The sequence below is a fragment of the Triticum dicoccoides genome, chromosome 1B, assembly GCF_002162155.2.
Source record: "Triticum dicoccoides isolate Atlit2015 ecotype Zavitan chromosome 1B, WEW_v2.0, whole genome shotgun sequence".
Taxonomy (NCBI): domain Eukaryota; kingdom Viridiplantae; phylum Streptophyta; class Magnoliopsida; order Poales; family Poaceae; genus Triticum; species Triticum dicoccoides.
Window position 1 is genome coordinate 378,345,617 of NC_041381.1, and position 14,354 is coordinate 378,359,970.

At 49.3% G+C, this 14,354-nt stretch overlaps 1 long non-coding RNA gene across 5 annotated transcripts in view; it reads right to left on the reverse strand.

The window, feature by feature from the left end:
* The window catches only part of LOC119336538, a 4,003-nt gene extending 971 nt beyond the window's left edge, over positions 1-3,032 (reverse strand). For 2 of the 5 annotated variants that reach the window (XR_005162606.1, XR_005162608.1), the window contains exons 1-4: positions 2,977-3,032; positions 2,786-2,846; positions 2,453-2,564; positions 457-2,359 (exon numbers count right to left, since the gene is read on the reverse strand). This is a non-coding gene — a long non-coding RNA (uncharacterized LOC119336538). Of the gene's footprint in view, positions 1-456; positions 2,360-2,452; positions 2,576-2,785; positions 2,847-2,976 lie in introns of all 5 variants that reach the window. The other 3 variants (XR_005162610.1, XR_005162607.1, XR_005162613.1) reach the window with 3 other exon arrangements.
* Positions 3,033-14,354: the final 11,322 nt, after the last annotated feature.

Consider the following 14,354-nt stretch of genomic DNA (forward strand, 5'->3'; position numbering starts at 1 on the left):
ACCTCACAACTACACGACCATGTATCATAAAAATAATAATTTTGAGTGCATTTTAAAGTTCTGTATATAACTTGTTGCCAATTGGTGTATCATTATCAGCAAACATTCATCTCACCCAACTGTTTAGCAACCCCTCCCCCCCAATCACATGCACAAAGCACTGATCATTCCTTATCTTCAAGCATCATTCTGGATGGAAAAGGAAAATATAATGCATTAACCAAGGACACAGGTAACATCTTCATTTATATTCAGAGCACTAGAATGTTCTCCTATATGATGTTTGTCTTCCCCTTGTATTTCAGTTGGATCGCAATAACTCGGCAACAAAGGGTACATCACCATGTTTAGGTTAAGAATCAGCTTCATTTCAAGAATACGTAGCCTATCCTCCTATATTTGTCAGCCAGGTCATTTTTGTACTTAAGCCAAAACAAAGCATAAATATCTACTCACCTACATAAGTTGCAGTTGCACATGCCCATATATTTGCTGCAAGTTGAGGCTCTTTAAGCAACATCATCACCACTTTTACTACACAAACCATCAAAGGATGAGGCCAAAGCTAGGTGTAAGTACTGAAGAAACGAGAAGTGTATGATTCATAAGCAAAAAAGAGCAAGAGACCAATCTTCAATAACATGTAGGAGGTTTATTAACCATCTATATACATCCGTATGTAGTCCATATTGAAATATATAGAAAGACATATTTAGGAACGGAGGGAGTAATAACTAAGACAATGTGGCAATGAGTAAGAAAATAGGAGAATAAAGCTATAACCAGATTGAACAACAAACCTATACAGTTGCATATACACCAACGGAAGGTAGTAAACAAAATGAGGGCACTCAGCAAGCACAATTCAAAATTAGAAGTGCACCAGGTACGTGACCAATAGCAGTTATAATGGGCCAGTGGCGAGAAATTTCCAACACAATAGAACAGTCAAGATAGGCACGCATCTCAATCACATAGGAAATCAAGAGAAAATATTAAGCAAAGGCAATGTAGAAACAAATAAGCATGCTCCAAGCAAAGTTGAGTGACGCTGGCCCTGGAAGTGAAGAAAAAATGATTTTCCTGGAGAAGATATCTCGATTCAGTCAAGATTTATAAAAAGAATTATATAACAACTATAGCTAACATGCATTGTTACAACAGTACACATCTACAATGACCAAAAGGGTTTATTTCTGTATGGAAACAATCAGTAAGGTTAGTTTAGTGAACCAATAGAATGCAACTCACTCATAATTATTTAAAGAAGGAATAACAAAATGTGATCCTCCTTTATTAGTGTGTACACACTACACAGAGCTATGAATTATAAAACCGAAGACTATTAAGTAAAACAAGAACGCGCCATAACTAATCTTTCCAAATCCCCTCCCAAGCACATGTTCTCCATACTTCATTGAATCTATATAGAATTAATTACTAGTTTCTACTATTACTTATAACAAATATAATATGGCAGACAATGAACAATTTTACCATCAACTTTTTTATTGTGTTCATTTGTGTTTGCTACGATCAAATTTGATCTTGATCTTCTGCATTGAAGATTAAAGATGCCAAAGGCTGATAACATGCTAGTCTTAAAGAAAAGACGATTCAGTCATAAACGCAACATAAGTTAGAGGGCATCTCGAGAAATGATTTGAGGAAAATTCTGTTTCTGGAGAGATGTTATTTTCCTTTTAGTTGCATTCTTATAATATCTTGTTGGAGTATAGGGTATCCATGCACTTGCTCTGGGTTACAGAACATGTGCTGAATGGTCTAAGGAGAGTCTTGTAGAAGCTTTCAAAAGTATGAATGTTTAAGAAAAGCCGCCAACTGAAAATGGAGATCCAACTCACATGGTTTTATAATTATAAATTGATTTACATGTTGTTTCTTCCAATTGTTGAGGGCATCATACTCTAAAATAGAGAGAACATATAGGCACGCCCAAGGATTTTGGTACAAATGTCTTAGGATGCTTATCCCCCAGTTACCATTATAGTCGGTAAATATAATTGTAGTGGTAAAGTTTTCAATTGTTCTCTTTGCAAGTTCAAACTTCCAGCAACACTTAACAACAAAAATAGCTTATGAGAGTTAAAAACAAATTGGAATTAAAGTTAGAATCTTATGTTAGATTTGCCGAGAAGTAATCTCACACACATGCCTACTATTTTGTTAGCCAAGCAAAACATATTCCAGTAAACCATGAACAATAGAGAAGCCCTTGGCTAGATCAACTGACCATCACTTAAAGAAAATGTAAAGGAAGATACCTGAGGAACATGGCTTGAACTGAACAATGAACAAATCTTGAGTAGGAGAACAAAGAAGCTGCAACCTTCTAGATCTGACAACGTGCGAAATGAAAGTAGAGGAACTTGTTAGAGCATAAGCATGTCAGCAGACAATTTAAAGAGAAGGAAAATATTAGTCCATTTACCAAGGTTAAAGCCCAAAACGGATGAGAAAAGTAGCCAAGATTAATGGAACATCTAAAATATAGGCACCAAGCCAGACATGAGTAGCCACCTGATATCAGCCTCCAAAGCGACCTGATATGAGCCTCCAATAAAATTGGTACAAAAGCAGTGGTGTAAACATATAAATATAAGAGAAACAAAACATTATAACTTATTATGGCATGGGAACTATTTGTAGAATCTTTATCATGCGAATCAAACAACTCTAGAATACAACTATTTGATATGTACTTCAATTGTGCTTGATGTATACTCTGTAAAGCAATGTAAATGCTCTTAATAATGAGAAATACCTAGAAACATTAGGAGAATAAGCCCCATGTGTAAGAAAATCTTGAATCTATAAATTCATGCCTGAGACAATGAACTGAAAATTAGCTCTGTACATTCACCAAGATAAAGATAACAACATTCTATGAAAAGAAATTGCATAACTCGCATCACACTTTTCTTGGTGAGCCAGTTATAGAACCTGGACACCCACCTATGCTCAACTGCTGCCCAACCCCCTCTGCTCCAACCCTAGAACATTCATTCCTGCCAAACAAAAACAACATTGGTAGTGCTGCAAAAATGTATAATCTAGTGCCAGATAGTGATGCCTCCGTCAATCAAATACCTAGGAATTTTCTCCAGAAATAGACCAATTTAATCATTCTGTTCTAGGAAAAGACCTAAATCACTATTGCCGAGCATCCACACTCGAACTAAAAACATCATTTCGTAGCTAATCCTCGAATACAGATAGTAATCCAACGAAACCAAAACACTACATTCACCAAATATGGAGATCTGAAGATCGGAAGGGAGGTGGATGGCTAAACACACACACAACACACACACAGACACACGCGCGCGCGTGCACACACACACACACACACACACACACACACACACACACACACACACACACACACACACACATCAAGCAGGGCAGGAGAACCAGGGAGAGCAGGGGCTCGGAGGAAGTTAACTTGCCTGGACGAGATTCCTGGCGGCGACGAAGGTGACTCGAGGCGACAGCAATGGAGGTGACTCAAGGCGGTGGCTAGGGTGACTCGACGCGGCGGCTAGTGAATCCAGGCGGCGGGCGAGGCCATGCGGGCGCCCTTGATCCAATCCGTTGCCTGGTCTTGTCAATCGAGCGAATAGGGTTAAGAGTGGGCTTCTACTGGGCTCGGGCTGAGCTCCATCGCTACGTATCCTCGACATGTCGACGGCGTCCCTGGCGGTGCATCATAGGAGACGATGCGGAGGGGCCGCTGGCTTGACGAAGGGTTGGCGGAACCCTTGCACGCTTTGGAGGATGGGCGCGGATGGTATTGGTGAATCCCAATGGCGACGAGACACGCACGCAGCCAGTGCCACCGATGAACGGGACCAGGAGCAACGCCGGCCCACCCGTCATCGCTATAGAACAGAGATGGGTACATATGCTGGGTACATACGCATCGGCCTATCCTTGCACAACTGCTCCCCGTAACACATGACGCGGGCAGCGCACGAGGATCGGGCCCCCAGGCGCGTTTGACCCGGGACACTACGCAGGAGGCAACGTGCACATGGAAAAGTCACAACCATCAAACTGACGTGTGGGACCAAAGAGCAGGCAGGCCTACTTGCAGTCGCACCAACAGGCGAATCCAGAGGGGCGAGCGAACCCAGAAATTGGGCAGTATGCCCATGATGCACGCATGCGGCGCGACCGGAGAGGCCGCTCGCGCACCCAAAAAGCTTTGACCCAGCCAATCCACTTGTGCCTGAGCCCACAGGTCATCCTTCGTCCATGTTTTACCGCACGGTCAAAATAGCAACACACATTTTCCAGCCAGATCCAATGATCGGCAGCGAAAAAATGACTGCATTGACCCTGATCGAACGGCCAACGAAGGCTAAAATTGGGGGAGCTCCATGGGAGCGAGTTGCCCAGCCTCATTATCGGTTAAAATAATCTGAAAATATAAAAACAACATGGTAGCAAGTGGTAAAAGTAAGCGAAAACGGTATTGCAATGCTTGGAAACAAGGCCTGGGGTTCATACTTTCACTGGTGCAAATTCTCTCAACAATGATAACCTAACTGGATCATATAACAATCCCTCAACGTGCAACAAAGAGTCACTCCAAAGTCACTAATAGAGGAGACCAAATGAAGAGATTATTGTAGGGTACGAAACCACCTCAAAGTTATCTTTCTAATTGATCTACAAGACTATTTGATGACCCACAAGTATAGGGGATCTATCGTAGTCCTTTCGATAAGTAAGAGTGTCGAACCCAACGAGGAGCAGAAGGAAATGACAAGCGGTTTTCAGTAAGGTATTCTCTGGAAGCACTGAAATTATCGGTAACAGATAGTTTTGTGATAAGGTAATTTGTAATGGGTAACAAGTAACAAAAGTAAACAAGGTGCAGCAAGGTGACCCAATCCTTTTTGTAGCAAAGGACAAGCCTGAACAAACTCTTATATAAAGCAAAGCGCTCGCGAGGACACATGGGAATTACTGTCAAGCTAGTTCTCAGGATGCTCATATGATTCGGGTTCGTTACTTTGATAATTTGAAACGTGGGTGGACCGGTGCTTGGGTACTGCCCTTCCTTGGAAAAGCATCCCACTTATGATTAACCCCTCTCGCAAGCATCCGCAACTACGAAAGAAGAATTAAGGTAAACCTAACCATAGCATGAAACATATCGATCCAAATCAGCCCCTTACGAAGCAACGCATAAACTAGGGTTTTAGCTTCTTTCACTCTAGCAACACATCATCTACTTATTACTCCCCAATGCCTTCCCCTAGGCCCAAACAATGATGAAGTGTCATGTAGTCAACATTCACATAACACCACTAGAGGAGAGACAACATACATCTCATCAAAATATCGAACGAATACCCAATTTACATGATTACTTATAACAAGACTTCTCCCATGTCCTCGGAAAAAAATGTAACTACTCACAAATCATGTTCATGTTCATAATCAGAGGGGTATTAATATGCATTAAAGATCTAAACATATGATCTTCCACCGAATAAACCAACTAGCATCACCTACAAGGAGTAATCAACACTACTAGCAACCCGCACGTACCAATCTGAGGTTTTGAGACAAAGATCGGATACAGGAGAAGAACTAGGTTTGAGAGGAGATGGTTGCTGGTGAATATGTTGATGGAGATTGACCCCTCTCGGTGATAGGATCGATGGTGATGACGATGGCGACGATTTCGCCCTCTTGGAGGGATGTTTCCCCGGCAGAACAGCTTCGTCGGAGCCCTAGATTGATCCTGCCCAGGTTCCACCTCGAGACAGTGGCGCTTCGTCCCGAAAGCTTCCTTATGATTTTTTCCAGGGAAAAAGACACCATATAGAAGAAGATGGACGCCAGGGGCCTGCCAGGTGGCCCACGAGGCAAGGGGTGCGCCAGGGGGTAGGGCGCGCCCTCCACCCTCGTGGTTGGTGGGTGGCCCCCTCTAGTGCTTTCTTCGCCCAATATTTTTAATATAGTCAAAAACTGACTTTCATGGAGTTTCAGGACTTTTGAAGTTGTGCAAAATAGGTCTCCAATATTTGCTCCTTTTCCAGCCCAGAATTCCAGTTGCCGGCATTCTCCCTCTTCGTGTAAACCTTATAAAATAAGAGAGAAAAGGCATTAGTATTGTGACATAACATGTAATAACAACCCATAATGCAATAAATATTGATATAAAAGCATGATGCAAAATGGACGTATCAACTCCCCCAAGCTTAGACCTCACTTGTCCTCAAGCGAAAGCCGATATCAAAAAATATGTCCACATGTTTAGAGATAGAGGTGTCGATAAAATAAAATACGGACATGAGGGCATCATGATCATCTTTAGAAAAAAAACATATATATTGTCATATGATTTCTTATGCTAAAGTAACAATCTATTCACAATGTAAAGTATGAATCAGAAACTTCACTGAAAATAACAAACGATGATCTTAGTCATTGAAGCAATTAAAATTTATCATAACATTGGAAAGAGTCAATATAAGAGCATTTCAGCAAGTCCACATACTCAACTATCATTTAGTCTTTCACAATTGCTAACACTCATGTGATATTTATGAGTACAAAGTTTCAATCGGACACAGAGAAAGGTAGGGGTTTATAGTTTCGCCTCCCAACCTTTTACCTCAAGGGTAATGTCAACAAAAATAATTTATCAAAACCTACATCCAAGTGGATATATATATCAGGATCTTTCCAACACATAGTGCTTGCCAGAGGATAAAGTGTAAAAAGTAAAGGTGAAGATCACCATGACTCTTGTATAAGGGTAGAAGGTAAAAATAAAAGATAGGCCCTTCACAGAGGGAAGCAGAGGTTGTCATGTGCTTTTATGGTTGGATGCACAAAATCTTAATGCAAAAAAATGTCACTTTATATTGCCACTTGTTCTAAGGACCTTTATGATGCAGTCCATCGCTATTATTTCTTCCATATCAGAAGCTCGTATAAAGCTTATTTTCTTCACACTAATAAATCATACATATTTAGAGAGCAATTTGTATTGCTTGCACCGATGACAACTTACTTAAAGGATCATACTCAATCCATAGGTAGGTATGGTGGACTCTCATGGCAAAACTGGGTTTAGTGATATTTGGAAGCACAAGTAGTATCTCTACTTGGTGCAAAGAATTTGGCTAGCATGAGGGAGAAAGGGAAGCTCAACATGTTGGATGGTCCATGACAATATAACTTTTCCAGATATAAGAAAACATAACTCATTACGTTGTCCTTGTACAACATCAACTTTTTAGCATGTCATATTTTAATGAGTGTTCACAATCATAAAAGATGTCCAAGATAGTTGTCGGTGTTCTGGGAACGGGGGTTCCCAGACTTGCCTGCCTGCGGCCTGCGGCGTGGCTCAAGGAGTGGCCCAGCACAACCCATCTTCATCAGCTCAAGACCCTCGCGAGGGGCCAAGACTCGCAGGGCGGACGACGCAAGGCCTCCACAGGAGCGGCCTCACCAGGTAGGCTCGCGAGGAGGCGGAGAGATCAAGGCAAGGGTACGTCGCGAGGTGCTCGTGGCGTAAGCCATGACGATCGAGACCAAGGCGGGCGCCGGCCAGCGCAGTGTCCTTATTTCCTTTTTGGTGCTAAGGGGGCAAGCGCAGGCGCGGAGTACCAAGGCATCAAGCAAAGGCTTCCATATCGGTGCAACAAGACCAGGACTAGGAGGACAGCAAGATGGAGGTAATCATGGAGCCCAAGACGGCGTCATCGCCAGTGCCTTTGGCAGTCGAAGACCAACTTTAGTCAGGATAGGTTGTACTAGATGTTCCCCTTCAAATCCCACCATTGTGGAATCCCTTATCGCTCAATATTTGGGAAGAGGAACAAGGCCTCTATATATAGGGCTAGCCACCACAGTAGAAAGCATCTCATCCAGAGCCAACGGAGACGGATCGATCCCTCCTCAGACACACCACCACAAGAACTCCTCCCCTCGCGAGGCAGTTCTTCCCCTGTACTGTTCATCATCAGCCCCTGAGGCAATCCACCACACCACAAACTAGAGTAGGGTATTACACCACAATGGTGGCCCGAACTAGTATAAACCTTGCGTCCCTTGTGTTGTTCATCGTGTAGCTCAGATCCTTAGCGAGGCGTTGGGACGTGGATCGGTAGGGGAAAGATCTCTGCGCGCACCCCAGAGTTCGAACCTTAAGGGTTTTTCCGGAACCCGATATTCGACATTTGGCGCACCATGTAGGGGTGTGCCGGAGCCTTTCTTCCGCTATCCCGTGTTCGATCGTTCGTCGCATCCATGGCTGACGCTCACTGGGCTCGTGCCGAGCGCCAGGCCGCTCTCGCCGCCCACGTCGCCCCGACGGCTCCCATCGGTGGGGATCCTCGTTGTTCTTTGTCGCCCGCCGCTCACGCCGCCACCGGCCCGGCGGGAAACGAGCAGCAGGCGTCGTCGCTGCATCCCTTGGTGCGGCAGGATGGCCGCACCGCCACTCCGTCGCTGACTCCAGTCGGTTCATCATTGCACGTCCGTCGTTCTCCCACGGACGCGCATGCCGCACTGCTCCTGGCACGCGTGCTCCTGCACTATCGCCCCGTCGACGACCTCCGCGATGAGTGGCTCACTCGCATCACCGGGCTCGTCAGCGCCACAGGGGGCTCTCCTGTGCCATCCCTCTCACTGCCTCGCCCTCCGTCTTGCGTGGGTGATGTAGCCCAGGAGGTGCCTCCGCCACCTCCTCCTCAAGAAGGTGTCGTGGCTCCAAGGTGTGCGGCCCTTGGATGAGACCCACCGCGTCCAGCGCCCGCGCGACAAGAAAGGAGCTGCCAAGAAATCCCTCGTCCCCAAGAAGGCACTCGCGTGCTCCCTGCTCCGGCACGTCATGACCGCATCCCTGCGCCAGCACGTCAAGACCCCGTGCTTCCCTTGGCAGCGACACGTAGGAATCCCCAGGAGCAGACCTCGCGTCTGCAAAAGGCTCCGGTGGCCACCGCAGGCTACCGCGCCTTCACCACAGAGCTGCGCAGTGTCGCCTGGCCGGGCAACTTCAAGCCGGATTTGCCCCCACGCTACGACAGCACTACCGACCCCGCGGAATTCCTGCAGCTCTAGAGCTGGGCATCGAAGCGGCCAACGGAGACGAAAAGGTCATGGCAAATTGTTTTCCCGTGGCGCTCAAAGATGGTGCCCGCACCTAGCTCCTGAACCTGCCTCCCGGCACGATCTCCTCTTGGGACGAGATGCGCACCCGCTTTGTCGCCAACTTCCAGGGCACTCGCGATCGTCCTTCAGTCGTGAGTGACCTGCACCGCATCAAGCACCAGCCTGGAGAGACCTTACAGAAGTACATCCAGCGCTTCAACAACTCTCGCCTCAAGATTCCCAAGCTGACCGAGGAGTCCATCATATCGACATTCTCTGACGGTGTCCACGACGTCAAGATGAAGGAGGAGTTAGCAATCCGCAAGGACCTATGCACCTCTCTAGAGCTGTTCAACCTGGCAACCAAGTGCGCAAGGGCTGAGGAAGGGCGCCTCTCCCTTCTCGAGCTCCCAACTGCTGATCCATAAGAGAAGAAAACCAAGGCCAAGGATGTGAAGAGCAAAGGAGCAGTTGTGCTCGCAGCAGAGCCAGACATGAAGTGCGGCAGGGACCAGCCGGAGTCGTCCAAAGGCAGCCGGTATTGCGTATACCACGACCTCCACACCCACAAGACAAACGAATGCCAAGAGCTCAGGGCCGTGCGAGAAGGGCGTATCGGTCGATGCCCCGAGCGCAACGATCGAGGCTACGACCAAGGAGGAGGAAGAGGTGGAGGACGATGGGATGACCGAGGCCCCCGCCAAGGGTGGCGTGACCGACCTCGCGAGGACCGTGGCTTGGAGGGATCAGCCTCGCGAGGATCGTCCATAGGGAAACATAGGCCTTCCTCCTCTGCCACCACCCCAAGAAGGAATGACGACCATCATCAGGACGAGGGGGCTGGGGGCTTCCAGGAGCCCGCGTGCTATCGCTTGCATCCTGGGCGGTGCTCAGGCCCCAGCCTCTCAGTGCATCTTCGAGTGGTTTGCTCGCGAGGTAAACGCAGTCCTTCCAAGCTCGAGGCCACGCGCCCTCTCAGGTGGTCCACGTGCGTCATCATGTTCAACTCGGCGGATCAACTCAAGTGTGCGGCTACAGCTGGCATCCTCCCAATGCTTTGTTCCCCGGTCATCAGCAACGTACAAGTTACCAGGACCCTCATCGATGGTGGCACATGACTCAACGTGTTGTACGTCGAGACGTTCAACAATCTCCAAGTGCCATATGATCAGCTTTAGCCAACCAAGCCTTTCTCAGGAGTCACTGACGGTTCCACCACTCCGATAGGGCAGGTCCGCCTCCCTGTCACCTTCGGGCAGCGCAAGAACTACCGAACCGAGCTCATCGAATTCAACGTTGCACACATTCGCCTGCCATACAATGCCATCCTCGGGTATCCAGCCCTGGCCAAGTTCATGGCAGTGACTCACCATGGTTACAATGTCCTCAAGATGCCGGGAAGCGGCGGAGTCATCACAGTCCCCTGCAAAGAGAAAGACGCGGTGTGCTCTCTCGAGCGCGCCTTCCAAGCTACATCAGTTGAGGACCCTGCCATCAAGAGTGGGAACCTTCCCGAGATAGTTCCTAAGAAGAAGAAGACATCGCCCAGCTCAAGGCCTCAAGAGGCAGGTGACTCCGGAGGTGCCGCGTCGGGATCTACGTGATAGAGGCAAAGGTGTCCCATCTTTCGATGAGATGATGGATATCGCTTTGGTGGAAGTCGACTTTGACGATCCGACTACGAACGTGCGAGGACGTCGCGCCTTAGCAATCGCTAAACCAACTCCGAGAGGTTATTGACCACGCCGGAGCACGATCAACCTGACCACGAGGGTCTGTTTCCTGCGAGCAAACGAAGAACAAGCAAGAAACTAAGATTGCAATCTGGATATTGCGAATATAAGATGAAAGCTTTATTGATCAAGGTGGGGTTCTGTGACGCCTTTGTCTGGTCGTTGAACACAAACGAAGTACGCGAAGTTGCAGCTATGGCGAACTTTTAATCTAAACAAAACCCAAAGTCTAAACGGTTCCCTAAGGGCTGTATATATGGAGGAAGAGAGGGGAATTTCGTGGCCCTTGGTGGAGGGGTCCGAAATCAACCCTATCTCTTGTTTCCCCACACATACGGACTCTAAAAATAGCCTATACTTATGTATTTCGAAATTACATGGGCCTGGCCCAATAAAAAGGTGACGCAGCACCTATAATAGCCTCGGGACGAAATTTATGAAGTGGCATCTTGTATATTTCGTCCAAGGCTTCATGCACCCATTATGGTGGCTTCAAAGTCCTGAAATCATCACTTGTAACTCCGTTCTTGTTCCCCTTGCGCATGGCATCATCTCCATGCTTGTTCTTGCTCCAATGTTCATCCTTCTCCAAGCTAGGCCCTTCATTTGTAAGCAAAACAAATGTATCCAATTTAGGCAGCATCATATTCTCATGAACATTAGAATCATTACCAAGAAACGAAAGTACCTGATAATTTAATTGGCGTGCGCGAGCTCTAGTAATTGGTCCCATATATGTAGCAGTAGGGGCTGTGGGTGTAACAATGGTATTGATGTCCTCATCACTACGCCCGTGCAAGGGGCACCTCCTTCCATCACATAGGGAGGCGCACCCGGCGCCCTCCTCGGGCAAGGCTCGGGGGCTCTCTCCTGGAGGGCTTCAGACCTTTCCAGGGTCACGAGGGAGGCGCTTGGGCATCACTTGGAGGCATGCTTTGCGGCACATTTCCCTCAGGAAGGCATGGGGCAAGGAGGGCCCAACCCTCAGGAGTTCATCACCAAGGCCACTCAAGAGCTGCAAGAATCAAGAGTCATGTGCGGCAATCGCCGCCTGCCTGACGTGGCTACCCATCTAGGCGAGGATGGTGGGCTGCGCGTCTGCATCGACTACCCAGGGCTCAGCCTAGCCACGTCTCAGGAGCATTTCTAGCCCTCGCGCGTGGGACGCTGCGAGGGTCTGCCACACAGCTACGTTCGCATGTCTTTCGGCCTGCCAAATGCGGCTGCTGCTCACCAGCGTCTCATGCGGAGCATTCTAGAAACTCAGGAGGCCAGGCACCATGTGGTCCTGGCAGAGATGGAGATGGTCCTCAAGGGGCCGCCCGGACCCCCGGAGCCTCCCGAGGCTCAGGTCACTGACGGCTCGTGAGGATTGGCTTCTTCACCATGCATCATCAGCTACTCCAACACCCCTTCATCTGCAATGGTATCAGGTGACATCTTTCAAGCTCCATTTCAGCTGGGAACGCCCCCAGGGCTGCATCATTCCCAGGTCGCATGGGTTTGTCCCTACGACATGTATCTCTTTTGCTTATGTCTTTAGTTTACCTGCTGGGGGTGCCCCTTGGGCTGCATCATCCCCAAGCCGCTCGGGCCTGACCCAGTGGCATGTATCTTTCCCGCATCTATCTAAGTTGGTTTGCCTTCATGCTTAACCTGCTCGTGATAACCGCCTGCTTGATTTACACCTACCTTTGGAGCCGCTCACGCCGGCACGGCGCTTGTGCATGGGTCCGTCCCAGCAACGTCGACAAATCTGAGTGGTCGAGCTCTGGCCCGCGGCAGCCCCGCAAAGCGCTACCTCACCAGGCCCTCAGTGCCCTCATCACTCACTCGGAGCAACCAATGGCTGGCCGACAATCGTAATGGCAACCCTTGCTTCTCTCGTGTTGGTTTGCAGGGTCCACCTAAGGAATAACGTGGGGACATCGCGAGCTCTCTCTCTCCCTTGCCCGTGCGATCCGCTCACGCGTTAAAAGAGGGGCTCCTGAGCATCGCGACTCAGGAGCTCTTACTAGCTCTCCAGCCCTCACCCTGGCCTTGCCCACGGCATCGCGACCTGGCATACCAGCGGCGGCTGAGCTCGCTCGAGGGCCGGGACCTGAGGACGTAGAGCACGAAGGAGAGTGCAGGGAAGGGAGGATAAGCTCACGAAGGCCTGACCCAGTGACATCCTAACCACCGACACGCAGGTCCGGCACCTCACGGAGGAACGGCTCTGAGCTTTCGAGATAAGTCACACCCCTGGAATAGCTAATTGATGCGACACCAAACCCTCCACTTAATGCAGCTATGTGATGGTGGCGTTGCCTTCCTTTCTCGCCTTTTGGCGGCTTCTTGAGCGCTAAAGGGGACCTCCTGAGCATCGCGCCTCAGGGGCTCTTACTGGACCTCGGGCCACTCACCTCCTGGCCTTGACCACAACATCGTGACCTGGCGTACCAGCGATGGCTGAAGCCTGCCTGGGGACCGGGACCTGTCGGCGTAGAGCACAAAGCCGTTGCGAGGTTAGAAAGGGGGAACCGAGCCGAGATAGGACGAGCATCTTGCACCACTTCATGATAAAGATAATATCAACAAAAGGCACAACAAACGCTTTACATACCCCCACGGGGGACTTCCTTGATTCCTTGCAGGAAACAAAAGACGCAAATCCTAAGGAGCCCTGACTTCATGTGCCTCCATGGCCGACGCCATCATCAATAGTGGCCTCCAAGCACCGGCGCCAACCCCATCCAGAGCAGCCGCGCCAGCGGCCGGATGCAGTCGCCTTGCTCCGGGCACGGCGCGAGCTTGAGGGCTCGTAGATGTTGTCGCTCGTCTCCAGAGTTGCGAGAAGCTCGGGAGGGTCGTTGGACTCCCAAGTGTCGCTGGACTCCCAAGCGTCGCTGCTGCTGCTGGAGGAGCCGTTGGGAAGCAGGTGGCAGGTCTAGCCCTTGTCGCGTCGACGTCCTGGCCTCCTCCTCTGGGGAAGCACTCCAGCCGGCGTCCTTCCGCATCGAAGACCTTGAAGAGCATCAGGGAGGCATCGTAGTATTCGAGATGGATCACGAGGGCACCTTCTGTTCGGCAGGTCCGGGCGATCTCGCCCCAGCCCCGGGTCATGTAGACCTTGCCCGGAGCAACGACCTCGACCTCCGCTCCAGTCGCGGGGTTACCGCAGTCGGCATGCTGCAGCCAGAGCTCAAGAGCCCCCCTCGGTGGCATCTCGAAGGCGAATCCAGGAGCTTGGAGGCATGGCGGCATGGAGTACGAGCTCACGGGAGGATCCCGCAGCGTGGACTCCAGGAGCAATAGCACACACCACCACAACTCATCGACGCCGCCGGTGGTGTAGTCGACACCGCTTGACGTCTTCTCCTCCAGGGCCCTCAGCCCGGGCGTGTAGAGGCAGTGGAAACCTAGGGGGTGGCCGCTCGTACCAAGGCCTCGACGTCTCCGACCGAGCAACCTCGTCACGGTGACCGAGGACCATCC